The sequence below is a fragment of the Lathyrus oleraceus genome, chromosome 7 (assembly GCF_024323335.1).
Source record: "Lathyrus oleraceus cultivar Zhongwan6 chromosome 7, CAAS_Psat_ZW6_1.0, whole genome shotgun sequence".
NCBI lineage: Eukaryota > Viridiplantae > Streptophyta > Magnoliopsida > Fabales > Fabaceae > Lathyrus > Lathyrus oleraceus.
In genome coordinates this window covers 29660623-29674966 of record NC_066585.1, presented here as the reverse complement: position 1 = coordinate 29674966, position 14344 = coordinate 29660623, and positions in this window count along the sequence as shown.

Below are 14344 nucleotides of genomic sequence, written 5' to 3'. Positions count from 1 at the left end.
GATGATTGTTTGGGCTGAATAAAGGCAGAAATATTTCATCCTAAGTTTACTCTTTCACTTCCCTTAATCCTCCTCTTGTTGGTACACAAATCTTTCAGAAACTTTGCATACTTAGGAACCTGCTTAATAATATCAAGTAGCGGAATGTTTACCGCAACCTTTCGGAAAACATCCAGTATCTCTCTTTCTTTGTCTCCCTCCTCAATTCTTTTATTTTTCAGAACTCTATGTGGGAAGGGGACTGGTGGCCCATACTCCTTTTCTTTAATTTTTTCAATTTCGACCTTAACAGAAGAAGGAGAAGAAAGTTCAGCTGGGTAAGGCTCAGAAGGAGAAAGTTCAGAAGTTACCTCAATGATTTTTTTATTTTTTTCAGGGGCTGGTTCTGTAACTTTTCCGGATCTCAAAGAAATTGCGCTCACATTAGCATTAGGACCATTCGGATTGACAACTGTCTGGGCTGGAAGTTGGTTCGAACCTTGAGCTTGCATGTTATTTATTTGAGTAGCAAGTTGTCCCATCTGTGTGTTCAAGGTCTGAATGCTAGCATCGGTCCTTTGTTGGAACTGGAGGTTGTTCACGGCCATTTGCTTAACAAGATCCTCCAAGGATGATCCGGAAGGTGCAAGGGCAGCCACTTGAGGTGAGTTTTGTTGTTGGCTGGTTGGCGGGTTTCCATATCGAAGGTTGGGATGGTTCCTCCAATTGGGATGGTATTTGTTGGTGGACATGTCAAGAGTGTTGTTGTACCTGTTTTGATTGTAAAGGTTGGCTGCATAAGCTTGTAGCAGCTCAGTAATGGACTCGTCTCTCACAATAGGACAAGTATCGGTCGGGTGCTCAGGAGAAGTACAAATGCCACACAAAGTTATTGTTTGAGGTTTTGCTACTGCCAGCTGTTTGACTAAGGCAGTGAGTTCGTCAATTCTGGTCTCTAAAGCTTTGTTGGAAGAAACTTGAATTTGACTCACGCCTTTGCTTTGCACAGAATTGTCTCTAGTGGTGAACTGTTGAGAATTAAGAGACATATTTTCAATAAGGGCTTTGGCAGCAACTGGAGTTTTATCGACTAATGCTCCACCACTAGCAGCATCAAGAATGTTCCTGTCCATCGGTAACAACCCCTCATAAAAGTATTGGATGAGGAGTTGCTCAATGATCTGGTGCTGAGGGCAGCTAGATACCAAGTGCTCGAATCTCTCCCAATACTCGGTCAGTGACTCATTGCCTTGTCTAATACCACAAATCTCCTTTCTTATTGAGGCAACTCTGGAGGCAAGAAAATATCTTTCCAAGAACACTTTTTTCAGGGCTGTCCAACTTGCAATTGAGTTTGGCTCGAGATAATAAATTCAATCCTTTGCTGCACCCTGCAATGAAAAAGGAAAAGCTCGAAGTTTGATGTGATCTTCGGTGGTCCCTTCAGGCTTCAATGGTGTAGAACACACCACCTGGAACTCTTTCAAATGCTTGTGTGGATCTTCACCTGCAAGACCACTAAACTTTGGCAACAAGTGTATTAAACCCGATTTTAATTCAAAAGGAACAGCAGCAACATCATATTCAATACACAAACCATTGTAATTCACATCAGGAGCAGCTAACTGCCTTAAGATTCTATTATCAGCCATTGCAAAATCAAGTTCAGAATCCGAAGCAAATAAGTTATGAAAATAGTCAGACTCAGAATCAGACTCAATTGTGGGTGGTGAACTATTGGTAGTCTGGACTGTTCTACGTTGTGTGTGCAAAGTTCTCTCTATTTCAGGATCAAAAGCAACAATTTCAGAACATCGAGACCTAGTAGCCAGGACTAACAGAACAACAATGCAGCAACAGCAACAATAGTGAAAATTCCAACAATGTCCTAAAAGTCAAAAAACAAACACAAAGAAAGAAATCGATCAAAAATAATTCATAAAAATAAACTGACACCGAAATTAATCTAATGACTTAAAAATATAATTTTGAGATTTTTTTCGAGACGGTGAAAATAGTAAATAATTGCTTAAAAATAGAAAAATATGAAACAGACACAATTTCTCAAAAACCGACACAATTTCTCTTCAGATACCCGGAGCAGATTTCGAAACAGACACAATTTCTCAAAAACCGACTTTTTTACGATTTGGACTCTAAAACGCGAGTTGGATGAAACTTCGAGGAAACTAGGACCTATACGCTTAGACACTAAACCTATGACTCTAAAAAATATTAAAAGAAACAAGAATCCCCGGCAACGGCGCCAATTTAATCCGCTGTCGCACGTGGATCAAAATGATTAGTTTTTCAAAAATGTAGTTTAACGATAAGTTGACTCAAATATCGTTCTCAAGGATTCTTGTTTAATTAATCTACCGATAGAACAAAAAGGGGGGGGGGTTGGTTGGTTTAGATTCGAAAAAGTGATTTTTAAAAGTGATTATAAAATAAGTTGACACGAACCAACCTACTGCATCATCTTCCGACTTATCATTGATTCTTATAAAATTCCAAATCCCTAACGGGTCTGCTCCTATTCGATTACAATTACCATTAACAAGCGTAAAGGAAATTATGCGAGTAATATTCCCAAATTCCGAATTAAGCAAACGGATTAAAAACTATTGCGAATTAAGCAGACGCAACTTGATCGTTCGTGATAAAATAAAAGCTATGTTAACACAAAATTGATTCGGGATCATCATTCATCAATCGAATTTAAGGATTCTATCCTATAACAACGATTAGATTAAGCAAATAATTGGAATTATAAAAAGAATTCAAAGGAAACAAATTGGAATTAATAAAAACCTCATAGCGGATTCTGAATTACAGCAGGTTGATTCAAAAGGGATTAGTTCTCCATAGTCATCTTGCTAGCTCTCAAAAAATCGTACATGAACAGAAAAATATAACCCTGTTTTTGGCTGCCTCCGCTACGTAAAAACACCCAAACCCGTTTCACAACTCAACCGGGTCAAATGTACAATCCAGGCCCAATACAACTAACCCAAACAAAATATAAAAATAATACAGCAGCTTCAATGAAATTTCTGGCCCTGCTACAGTCTGATTCAGCTCTCTACTTTTGAACAAAAGTTGTAGATCTTTTTCTTAGCTTTCCATCGATTGGTAGCACGTCTTAATCCGATACTCCTAGCTCAAGATATGATTTTTCTCGCGAAAGCTGCTAATGTTGAAAATTAAATACGAAAATTAAATAAGTGCAAAAATAAAATAAATTATGAAAACACATTAAAACATAAAAATAATCAAAGCAAACCGGAGAAATACTTAAGTACAAACATGGAAGAACGTGCATCAAAATGCACTGATCAAATGTGAAGATAGGTCGCAAAGAGTATCTTCACTAAGGGTATGGAATGAACAAGATGGTCGTTGTGTAGGGTAGCTGATGAAGATTGAAGTGTTATTTAATAGATGTGTATTTTATGAGAAGTTAGATATGCATGACGTATGCAAAATGCTAATGCAGTGTGATTGATGATTTTTGTCTTTCTTTTAGCTTTTCTTTTATCATTCTTTTCTATTTCATCTTCTATTTTTTCTTTTTCTTTTTTCACTCTTGCCTCCACTAACAAGTTTTGGCATGTAACCGGTGATCGAGGTATTCCCGTAGGATTCCACGAAGGTAAAAGAATCAGGTGTTTGAAAAAGGCAAGTACCGGTGGATATAAATAATTGAAATGAGATCCCCTGTAAAAGGCAGAGAGACATATTGCAAAAGGAAAGTAAGTCAATTGAGAAGCGAGTTTCTCGTATAACAGGTAGCAACAGCTCCATAGCAAGAGAAAAGGAATCTTCAAATTCAGTTAAGTAAATCAGATGGAAAGACTTCTCACACAAAAGGTGATGATAACTCCTTAACAAAAGGTTAAGAAGAAAATGGGAATGAGGGACAACCTCGTTGGGCAATATGATTTTCTCGCACAACTGGTAGCAACGACTTCTTTGCACAAGAAGATGGATCTTCCAAACAAAAGGTTAAGAGGAAAGATGGTCAAATTTCTCACACAAAAGGTAGTGAGAACTCCTTAACAAAAGGTTAAGAATAAAATGGGAATGAGATTCTCGTACAAAAGGTAATGAGAGCTCCTTGACACAAGGTCTGTTGGGAATTCTCACACAAATGTAGTGAGAACTTCTTAACAAAAAGTTATGAACAAAGGTGGAAGGGATTTCTCATACAAAAGATAATGAGAAACTTCTCAACAAAATGTTAAGAAGGCACATGAAGAAGGATATGATTTCTCATACGGAAGGTAATGAGAAACTTCTCAACGAAATGTTAAGAAGAAGGATGGAAAGGATGATTATCCCATACAAAAGGTAGAAACGGCTCCTTTGCAAGAGAATGTTTCCATGCAAAAGGAAAGGGTCACTTACAAAAGGTAAGCAGGTTTAGGAATAGAAATCCTCGGGCAAAAGACTGAAGATACTTACAAAAGGTAAGTAATTAGGGATAATGGTTTTATGCAAAAGGCACAAAGGGGACTCACAAAAGGTAAGTAAGAAGGGGACTACCTCCCATGAAAAAGGAAATGCATACTTACAAAAGGTAAGTAGTGGACAAAAGGTCACAAATATTTGCACAAGGAAAAACAAAGAGTGGGACAAGACCTGCTAGGTAAAATCTAGACTTAAGGGGATTTTCTAGACGAATATGGGCTTTGGCACACTCTGGAAGGTGGGGAACTTTGAAAATAGGTATGAAAACCTCATATTGTCCGTCAGGCACAACAGTGGGGATGAAGTTCTCAAACAATGGCTACCCAAACCCCATGACTCACCAAACCTATATCAAGCATTTTAAACAAATGAGAAGCAAAGATCTGACAAAAGTACCCTACCCGTGCAAAAGGCAACGAGGGGGGGACGTGATTTCATGCACAAAGCAATGAAATAAACTCACGAAAGGTAAGTTATCTAAATAATATTCCCCAAGCGAAAGGGAAAGAGGGTTTGCAAACAACAAAAACATAATAGACTCACAAAAGGTAAGCATTTAACGAAAGGTCACCAATGCTCGTAAAAGTTCTAAGGATATTCCTCAAGGTGAAACCTGGGTTGAGATAATTTGCAAGACAAAATATGGGCTTTGATACACTCTGTCAGGTTGAGGACCGTGTAGTAGGCACGAAAACCTCATATCATCCCTCAGGCACAACAGCAGGGATGAAGTTCTCGAAACAATGGTTACCCAAACCCTGGGACTCACCAAACCTACATCAAGTGTTTAAACAAACGAGATGTAAAAATCTGACAGAGGTACCCTACTCGTGCAAAAGGCAACGAGGGAGAGACGTGATTTCATGCACAAAGCAACGAAATAAACTCACGAAAGGTAAGTTATCTAAATAATCTTATCCAAGCGAAAGGCAATGAGGGTTTGCAAACAGCAAAAATAGAATAGACTCACAAAAGGTAAGCACTTAACGAAAGGTCACCAATGCTCGTAAAAGTTCTAGGGATATTCCTCAAGGTGAAACTTGGGTTTAGAGAATTTGCAAGACAAAATCTGGGCTTTGATACACTCTGTCAGGTTGAGGACCTTGTAGTAGGCACGAAAACCTCATATCATCCCTTAAGCACAACAGCGGGGATGAAGTTCTCGAAACAATGGTTACCCAAACCCTAGGACTCACCAAACCTACATCAAGTGTTTAAACAAACGAGATGTAAAAACCTGACAGAGGTATCCTACTAGTGCAAAAGGAAACGAGGAAGAGAAGTGATTTCATGCACAAAGCAACGAAATAAACTCACGAAAGGTAAGTCATCTCAATAATCTTCTCCAAGCAAAAAGGCAAGGAGGGCTGACGCAAGGCTGAAGGGAACTTGCGAAAGGTAAGTGACTGATGAAAGATACTTGCAAAAGGCATCACAAGGAAATATATTTTGGGAAAACCTGTGGGGGAATACCACTCAAGAGTTTCATGATAATGATCTCAATTAGGGAGGAAAAATGTCTCAATGGAGGATTTTTATGCTTTCCAAAAATACTTTCATGCAGTTATGCATGTTTATTTTGTTTGGCGTAATGCTCCATCTTTATGGAATATGATACACGCTTCATGATAAAATGTTATGTAATGGATTATTACTTATACAAGATGTTGATGCATGGTCAGGCTTTTGGTTATATGATATGATATGATGTATTTTGAAGATTGAGAACATAGGGGACCAATAACCATTGGGTTTATCAATTAGGATCGATGTTCCTTGTTGAAAGGTTTTGGGATGTGCCTAGTGTGACTTCCTGGCATTCATCTTGAACTTAGAAGTCTCTTATGCATGATGGATCTTGCTTTGGACAACCTTAAAAGTACAAAAAGGGTCTTCCTTCATCAGTCAGGCATGCCCCATTCTGTTGGGAATTTGCATGGATTGTCCCAATAATAAGTTATGAAGCAACTTTGTCATAATAATTATCCCGATCTGACCTGCCTCGGTGTCTTGAAACAACATACCTTTGATTAACTATCTCGAAGAGATTGATTTCTTGGGTTCCTGAGGTAGCTTGACCCAGTACTAATTTTGGAATAACTTTGCCTCTGGATGGCCAATCCTTGAGGAAATGCCTTTGACAAACACATCTTGTAGAGATTTGTCAAATCTCGACGTAACTTCCTTAGATCAACTAAATTATAGAGATTTATCAACATGATTGCTTCAGATTGATTGAAAATTGAAGTGCCCTGTCCTTCTGCTCGATGAAGTTCTTAGACATTTTGCTTCTTGGTATGATCACATGAAGTGGTTGGTCGCTGCTCAACGGAGTCTCAGTTGTGATCAATAAAAATAGTTCACCTCTGCTCAATGGAGTCTCAGGCGTTTGGTCTTCTAACGTGATCAACTGGAGTGATTTTCTCCCTAACTATCCGATCTTTAGAGAGATTTGCCGAATCTCGAAATAACTTTCTCAGACTAAATGAATCTTGCTGAAATTTCTTGATATAATTGTCTTAGATTTATTGAAATATGAAACATCTTTTGCTTCTTCTCAATGACGTTCTTGGACATTCTACACCTTGATATAATCACATGACGTGGTTGGTCGCTGCTCAACGGAGTCTCAGGCATTCAACATTTGTTGTGATCAATCAAAATAATTTCCCCCTGTTCAACGGAGTCTCAGGCGTTTGTCTCTCTGAGTATGATCAACTCAAGGTGACATGTCTCTTTTCAATGGAGTTCTCAGGCGTTCTATCTTATGTTTCAATCAGTTGAAGTAATTTCCCTATACTTAACAAAGCCTTTAGACATCATTCTCTTCTTGGATCATCAAGATTTCCAATTCACGTTTATTATGAAAACTCTCTTGATGTCAAATGCTCACTCGTGAGTAACACATGTTCATTTTTAGAAATGATAATAAAAATGTAATGTTTATGCAGTTTGAAATCCAAGCATGCTCACTACAATTATGACATACAATGAATGCATCACTGATGGAGAACATCATATCAATATCAACACAAATCATGAGCAAATCGTTAAGGAGTCAGTTTTAACACGATTGTACTGACCATAGTACGCTTTTGAAATAAACCATGCTTCAATTAGGTCTTTTAAGGGTTGTAACGTGGACTAGTTCACAATTTTTTAGGAAGAAAGGATATAAGGCTCAAACCTATCCTAACCCACCTGCTCTTCGTGATGTTCTTCAGTCCTACGTTCAGCTAGCTCAACACAAACACTCATACTCCAAAAGGGATTTTGAAGTGATGATTAATGAATCAACAGTTTTTTTTGGTGTGGCAGTCACCCTTCTTCTGTTTGGTTTGGTAGCCACACGAATCTGTTCTTGTTGAGTATTTTCTCTTGATTCCTCTTTGTTATCCTTTTTTCAGTTTCCCTTGGCTGGATTGGTTTAGATTTTCAATCCACAAGGATGCCCTTATTTTTGCCTAAGTCCCTCGTTTTCGAGCTTTCAACTTAGCGAGCTTTCAACTTAGCGAGCTTTCTTTCTTTTTTGTTTTTATTTCTTGTTTCTCCTTTTTGTTGAAATAAACCCTATAACATTTGTTCGATTGATTTGAAGGGGTTATGACTGCCTCGTTCCTCTGTTGGTGAGAGACAACCATTAGGAATTTGGTTTCTGACCTCTCATGAGGGATAAAATGTTGTTGATCCTCAGATGGGACACTCCTCTTTTGAAATTTGAACGCTTGGTCAAACTAACTGACGACTACCCTGCCCCGGGTTAAAATTGAGGGTTTTTATGTATAAAAATAAACTCTCACTCCTTGGCTCGAAGGGATTAAGTAGGGATTATATTCCTTATGTCTATGGTGTTTGGAACTTGAAGCAATGTCTTACATCATCAACAAGGTTTTATTCAAAAGCATACCTGCAGTGATCTCGTGTTTTTCAATTCGTCATTCTCCTTTTGATTTCATTCAAACAAAAGTTTGATATTGACAAAATAAAGTATGATTGAACACGAAGGATTGATTCAAAAACATGTATATTCATTTCAATGTCATTATTATTAAAAAACAAACGAGTTTATTACAAATGACAATCAGGGAAATACACATGAACATGCTTGAACAAAACTAATGACTACTGACGTAATCAGCCTTATTTTAATATCTTCATACTAGAATTATTAGGCTTGTAGCAGATAAAATGCAATCTTCAAGGAGATCCTTCTCAAACTCTTCCCATAAATGCAGACTCTTCAAATCTACCCTAGCTTCCACTTTCAATGATCATGGCATTGCAAATGTACCCTCTTGTGGAGGCATGGGAGTGTACATTATGTTCAGGCCTTGTGGTGTGAACACAATGACCCTTGAATCAATCAAGTCTTGTACCTTGTACTTGAAGCTATTACAATCTTCAATTACATGTCCAGGTGCCCCAGAATGGAATACACACCTGGCATTCACATCATAATCTGGAGGAAGAGGTGTTGGAGGAGCCTTAACTTCCCTTAGATGCACCAACGAGCTATTGAGCAAAAGAGGTAAAAGTCGACCATACGACATAGGCATTGGATCAAACTACTTTTGAGGTCTTCTTGGTCTCTTCCTACCCTGCTGAGCGAAGTTTCGCTACTGATTTGGATACTGGTTCCGCATTGGGTTCCTCTTCCTTGGTCAGGGAATAGGAAATGTGCGCTGATAAGGAACCCTTGGAGGTCCAGGATATGGATGAAATCCACGAGGCTTCTCCTGAGGTGGAGTGGGATTAGGCATGTTCACCGGAGTGACCACTTCTGGTACGACAGTTGGCGTTAGGTTGCCTTCCTTCCTCGGTATTAACTGCACGATCTCCATGATCATACTCATCTGAGTCTTCAACTGGTTGACTTCCATCTTCAATGCTTCTTGCCCTCTTTGTAGCTCTTCCATGGTAATCTGCGATATGTTTCTAGTTCAAGACAGATGCCAGGTAATCGGCTTGGTGGTAGTGGTTTGTCTGACAAAAGTCCAAGTGATAGTGAGATCATTGGTTTTGTATTCATGAAAGGCAAGATGATATGTGAATGATGCATAAGTATTATATTTGTTTTTATCATTTATGATGCATTAATGCATGAATGAGTGAATGAACAATACACAAGCATGACTTCACAAGTTGCACAACTATGCAGGATCATAGGTTCGAGATACGGATGAAGGGTAACACTGATTACTTTCCATACTGGGATCTCACCAGTTGTGATCTAGGGTTATAGATAGGAACCCTAGAGTCATTGATTCATTTGACTGTTTTCCACTTACGGCAAAAGAATGCAGTTCGACAACTCCATCAAATGAGCCTATTCTAGGTGAGATCTTCATACCGATCCTCCCGAGAAAAGCTTCTCGGGGACCCGCACTACATGACCATCGACATTGGGTTCTAGACAAGAGTCTCTAAGTCACGGACTTCCTTGACTGTTTGCTGCTTGTGGCAAAATCATGTCGGTTTGTAAAGACAAAGTGTCATACAACATACGATATCAAGTTTCGATGATGACAAAAGACCATCATGCACGTCTACGAACAAATGCAACACACTACCCACCATATCCTTTTTCACGTTATCCTAAAGCTACTATAATCATTAAAAACATATAGACAAAGTGTGATCATGACCAAATACATGAAAATCACTAATCACAGTTTTTTTGCAGATTTGAAGGCTTTGAGTCGACCATAGGGGTCAGCTCAAAGCTCACGGGTCGGCGCAAAGGCTCTACCCAAACTGGAGGGAGTCAGCGCAAAAACCCCTTGCGTCGACGCATAGGGTCGACGCTTAACTCACGGGTCGGCGCAAAAATCCCTTGCGTCGACGCATGCAGTCGGCGCGTGCCCCACGGGTCAGCGCACGCCGACCCTATGGTCGACCGTTCGCGCGCAAACTCAGTTTTCTGAGTTATTTCAAAGTTTAAATTTCTGTTATGTTTGTTTGGTTTTGTCTGTTACTATAAATAGAAGTCAAAACACTTCTATCAACTAACATTTTGCTATTTTGAGTACAAGTGTTCAAGGAAACAAGAAAGAGTGAAATAGTTGTCAAAGATTCATCATCTTCATCTTCAACAGTCCACAATACATCAACTGCACACAATAACTTTTGATGAAATTTGTGATAGTTTGAAGGTGATAAGGTTCGAGGTAGCGATTGAAGAATCGGGTTCGAGTTGAAGTCTTGACAGGTTCTTTCTTGAATAAAACCATTAGGGTTTTATCCTCCAATACCGGTTTGCGTTTGGGGGTTTTTGGACGGGTTGCTTCATTATCTCTCAGCTGAGCGAAGGTAACTGATAAGAGAAAGTCTTCATCAGTTTAGTAGCGGAGTCGGTGTTTGAGTAGTGAAGAATCCGGGTTTGATTCGTTCGTGTTCGTGATCAGCCGGGCCAAGGGGTTGAAGAACGGTAGGTTCATCAACGAGTGGCAGGAAACGGAGGTCAAACATCAACAATCAAAGGTCTTGATTCATCTTGAATCAAGGGGCAAGGAGAAGAAGTATCATTCAACATATTGCAAATTCTGTTGTTTACATACTTTGCACTCCTTGTAAAAACGATTAAATCTCACAGGTGATATCTAATTAATCATCTCAATTCTACTTTTAGAATTGAGGGCAGACGTACCCCGAAGCGAGGACGGCGGGGGAACTGCCTCATCAAATCTCTGTCTCCTTTAATTTTCTGCATAATCTGTTTTTCTGCTTAAAATTTAAGTGATTTTAGTTTAAGCAATTTTAGCCAAACATTGATATAAGTTGAGTAAGTGTTTAAAACTGCTGTTGGAATACCAAGTACAATAACATACTGTACTAGGATAAATTGATTCACCTACTCAACTCAAATATCACTTGGAGTGTTTGTGCACACCAAGTGTTTGTAAAATTGCCTAAGCCAAAGTTGCCTTAAGTTTGCATTGAGTTTCAATTTGGTATTTTGGTTCATTGGAACTAGGCTTCCTAATAAGTGAACTCTATCATTGATTGTGCATATTGTGTAGTGAATTGTATCTCTTTTAATCTAATATCCATTAGCTTGACGCATATCCGGTTTTCCAATAACGGTTCGTTTTTAGACTAATTTTCCTCGGCCGCTTCCGCACCTAAAAACATTTTTAAAACCAATTTTTCTTTTAAATTGGTAGCGCCGATTCAACTTTTTAATTGGGATCTATTCAACCCCCCCTTCTAGATCCGTGCCATAGTCTAACAAGTGGTATCAGGAGCTCCGGTTTATTCCGTGCTTCAAAATATAACCTTGATAGAAAATGGCTAACGAACCTAAAGGGGCTTATAATAGAGCTCCCGTTTTCAATGGTGAAAATTATAGTTATTGGAAAGACTGTATGCGGGTGCACATAAATTCCATAGATAGAAAGATATGGAATGTTATTCTCAATGGTCCAATTCAAATAACCATGACCAATGAGAACAACGAAGTTGTGCCTAAGCCCGAAGCACAATGGACCGATGATGATGAAAAGAAATACAATTATGATTGGAAAGCCAAAAACATCCTTATATCCTCATTAGGTGTAGATGAATACTATCGTGTATCCCATTGTCCTACTGCTAAGGCCATGTGGGATTCACTACAAATTGCTCATGAGGGGACAAATGATGTTAAATTGGCTAGAATCAATACACTAACGCAAGAGTTTGATCTCTTTTTCATGGAGCAAGGGGAAACCATTGCCGATATGCAAAAGAGATTCACTCATCTAATCAATCGATTACATTCACTAGGTAAACCTATTTCCAATGATGTTGCTACTAATAAAATCTTAAGATGTCTTAACAGGGAATGGCAGCCGAAAGTGACCGCCATCAAAGAGGCAAACGATCTTACCATATTGGACTTGACAACATTGTTCGGCAAACTACAAGAGCACGAACAAGTTCTATTAAGCTTGGAACAACATGAAAAGAAAGAGAAGAAAGACAAAGCCAAGGTGAGCGAAAAGAAATCAATAGCTCTAAAGACTTCCTCCTCAAAGTCTCAAGCAAAAGAGCTAAGTGATTATTCATCGAGTGACGAAGAAGAAGAGGACAAGAGTGAAGATATGGGGCTGTTCGTCAAACGTTACAACCGTTACGTAAGAAAGAACGACATCCAACATTCCGAGAAGAACTTAGTAAACTTCCGGAAGCAATCTAGGTTCTCCAAAAATGATGACTCCAAAGGAAAAACAACTAGAGGGTCGTGCTACAAGTGTGGAAAGCCGGGTCACTACAAACCGGACTGTCCGATGAATAAAAAGACAAAAGAAAAAGATTCACACAAATCACATAAGAAACCATCAAAGCCAAGGAGGGCATACATTGCTTGGGAAAGCGATAGCGACTCCTCCGATGATGAAAGCTCAAGTGATGAAGATGAAAATGCAAATCTATGTCTCTCTGCTCATCAAAAGAATAAGAAGAAACAGGTACGACATGCTAAATACGAAAATTCCTCTAGTATGTCTCATCATGAACTGCAAACTGTTTTTGAAACTTTACACTGTGAAGCAAAAGAGGCCTTTAAAAGGCTTGCCTCAAATAAGAAAATTTTCTCTCATTTAGAACAAAAAATTCAAGAATCCGAAAGGAAACTTGAGGCACTTAAGGCTTCTATAGTGGAAAGCACAAAAACTAGTTATGAGGACCTTAAAAGTAGAATGATGAACTATGGGTGTGATACTTGTTACATTTGGCAAGGTGAAGTAAGGAACCTAAAAGCCAAACTTGACAAGGCTCTCGAGCCCAAGATTACATTTGCTATTGATAAGTCTAACTTTTGAAAAAGTATGGTTAATCCATATCAAAAATACAAATATGTTATAAAGGACGAAGATAGCAAAAGTAATCAAAATGAAAAGTTCTCTTGTCTCTATTGTTGCAAGAAAGGCCATTCCATTGCTAAGTGTAGATTTAGGAGATTTTTAGTTCCTAAAGGCATTTATCAATGGATGCCCAAATGCAACCAATTTGCTTCTCACCACTCAGGACCCAATAAGCCATTGGGTACCTCCTTTTGTTAATTATCTTATCACAGGTACAATGCCTCGAGACTACCGAGAGAAGATGGGTTCTCGATAGTGGATGCTCAAGGCATATGTCAGGAGACATATCTCTCTTCATTGACTTCGTGGCTAAGAAGAAGGGATATGTAACTTATGGTGACAATAACCGAGGAGCAATACTTGGTAAAGGTAGTGTAGGTAATCCCTCTTCCACTACTATCTCTGACGTATTGCTTGTCGAAGGTCTTAAACATAACCTACTTAGCATCAGTCAGTTATGCGATAAAGGATACAATGTATCGTTTTCAAAAGATTGTTGCAAAATTGTGCATACTGATGATAAGAAGAGCATGTTTAATGGTCTTCGTGTGAACAATGTCTATATGCTTGACTTAAATGAAGTATCGTTAACAAGTGACAAATGTCTTGTAACAATGAATGAAGATTCATGGTTATGGCATAGACGTTTAGCACATGTTAATTTCGACTTACTTAACAAAATAGTCTCAAAAGATCTAGTCCTAGGTCTCCCCAAAATTAAGTTCACCAAGGATCACCTTTGTGATGCTTGTCAAAAAGGGAAGCAAACGAGGATCTCTTTTAAATCCAAAAACATCGTTTCAACAACGAGACCTCTCGAGCTTCTCCATATGGATTTATTTGGGCCATCTAGGATTAAGAGTCTAGGAGGAAACTATTACGGTTTCGTAATAGTGGACGACTTTTCTCGATTTTGTTGGACTATTTTCTTAGTAAGTAAGAGTGACACATTCGCCGCCTTTGAACGATTTGCTAAGCTTTCTCAAAATAAACTAAATACAAACATTGTTGCAATTAGAAGCGATCATGGAGGTGAATTTGAAAATCAC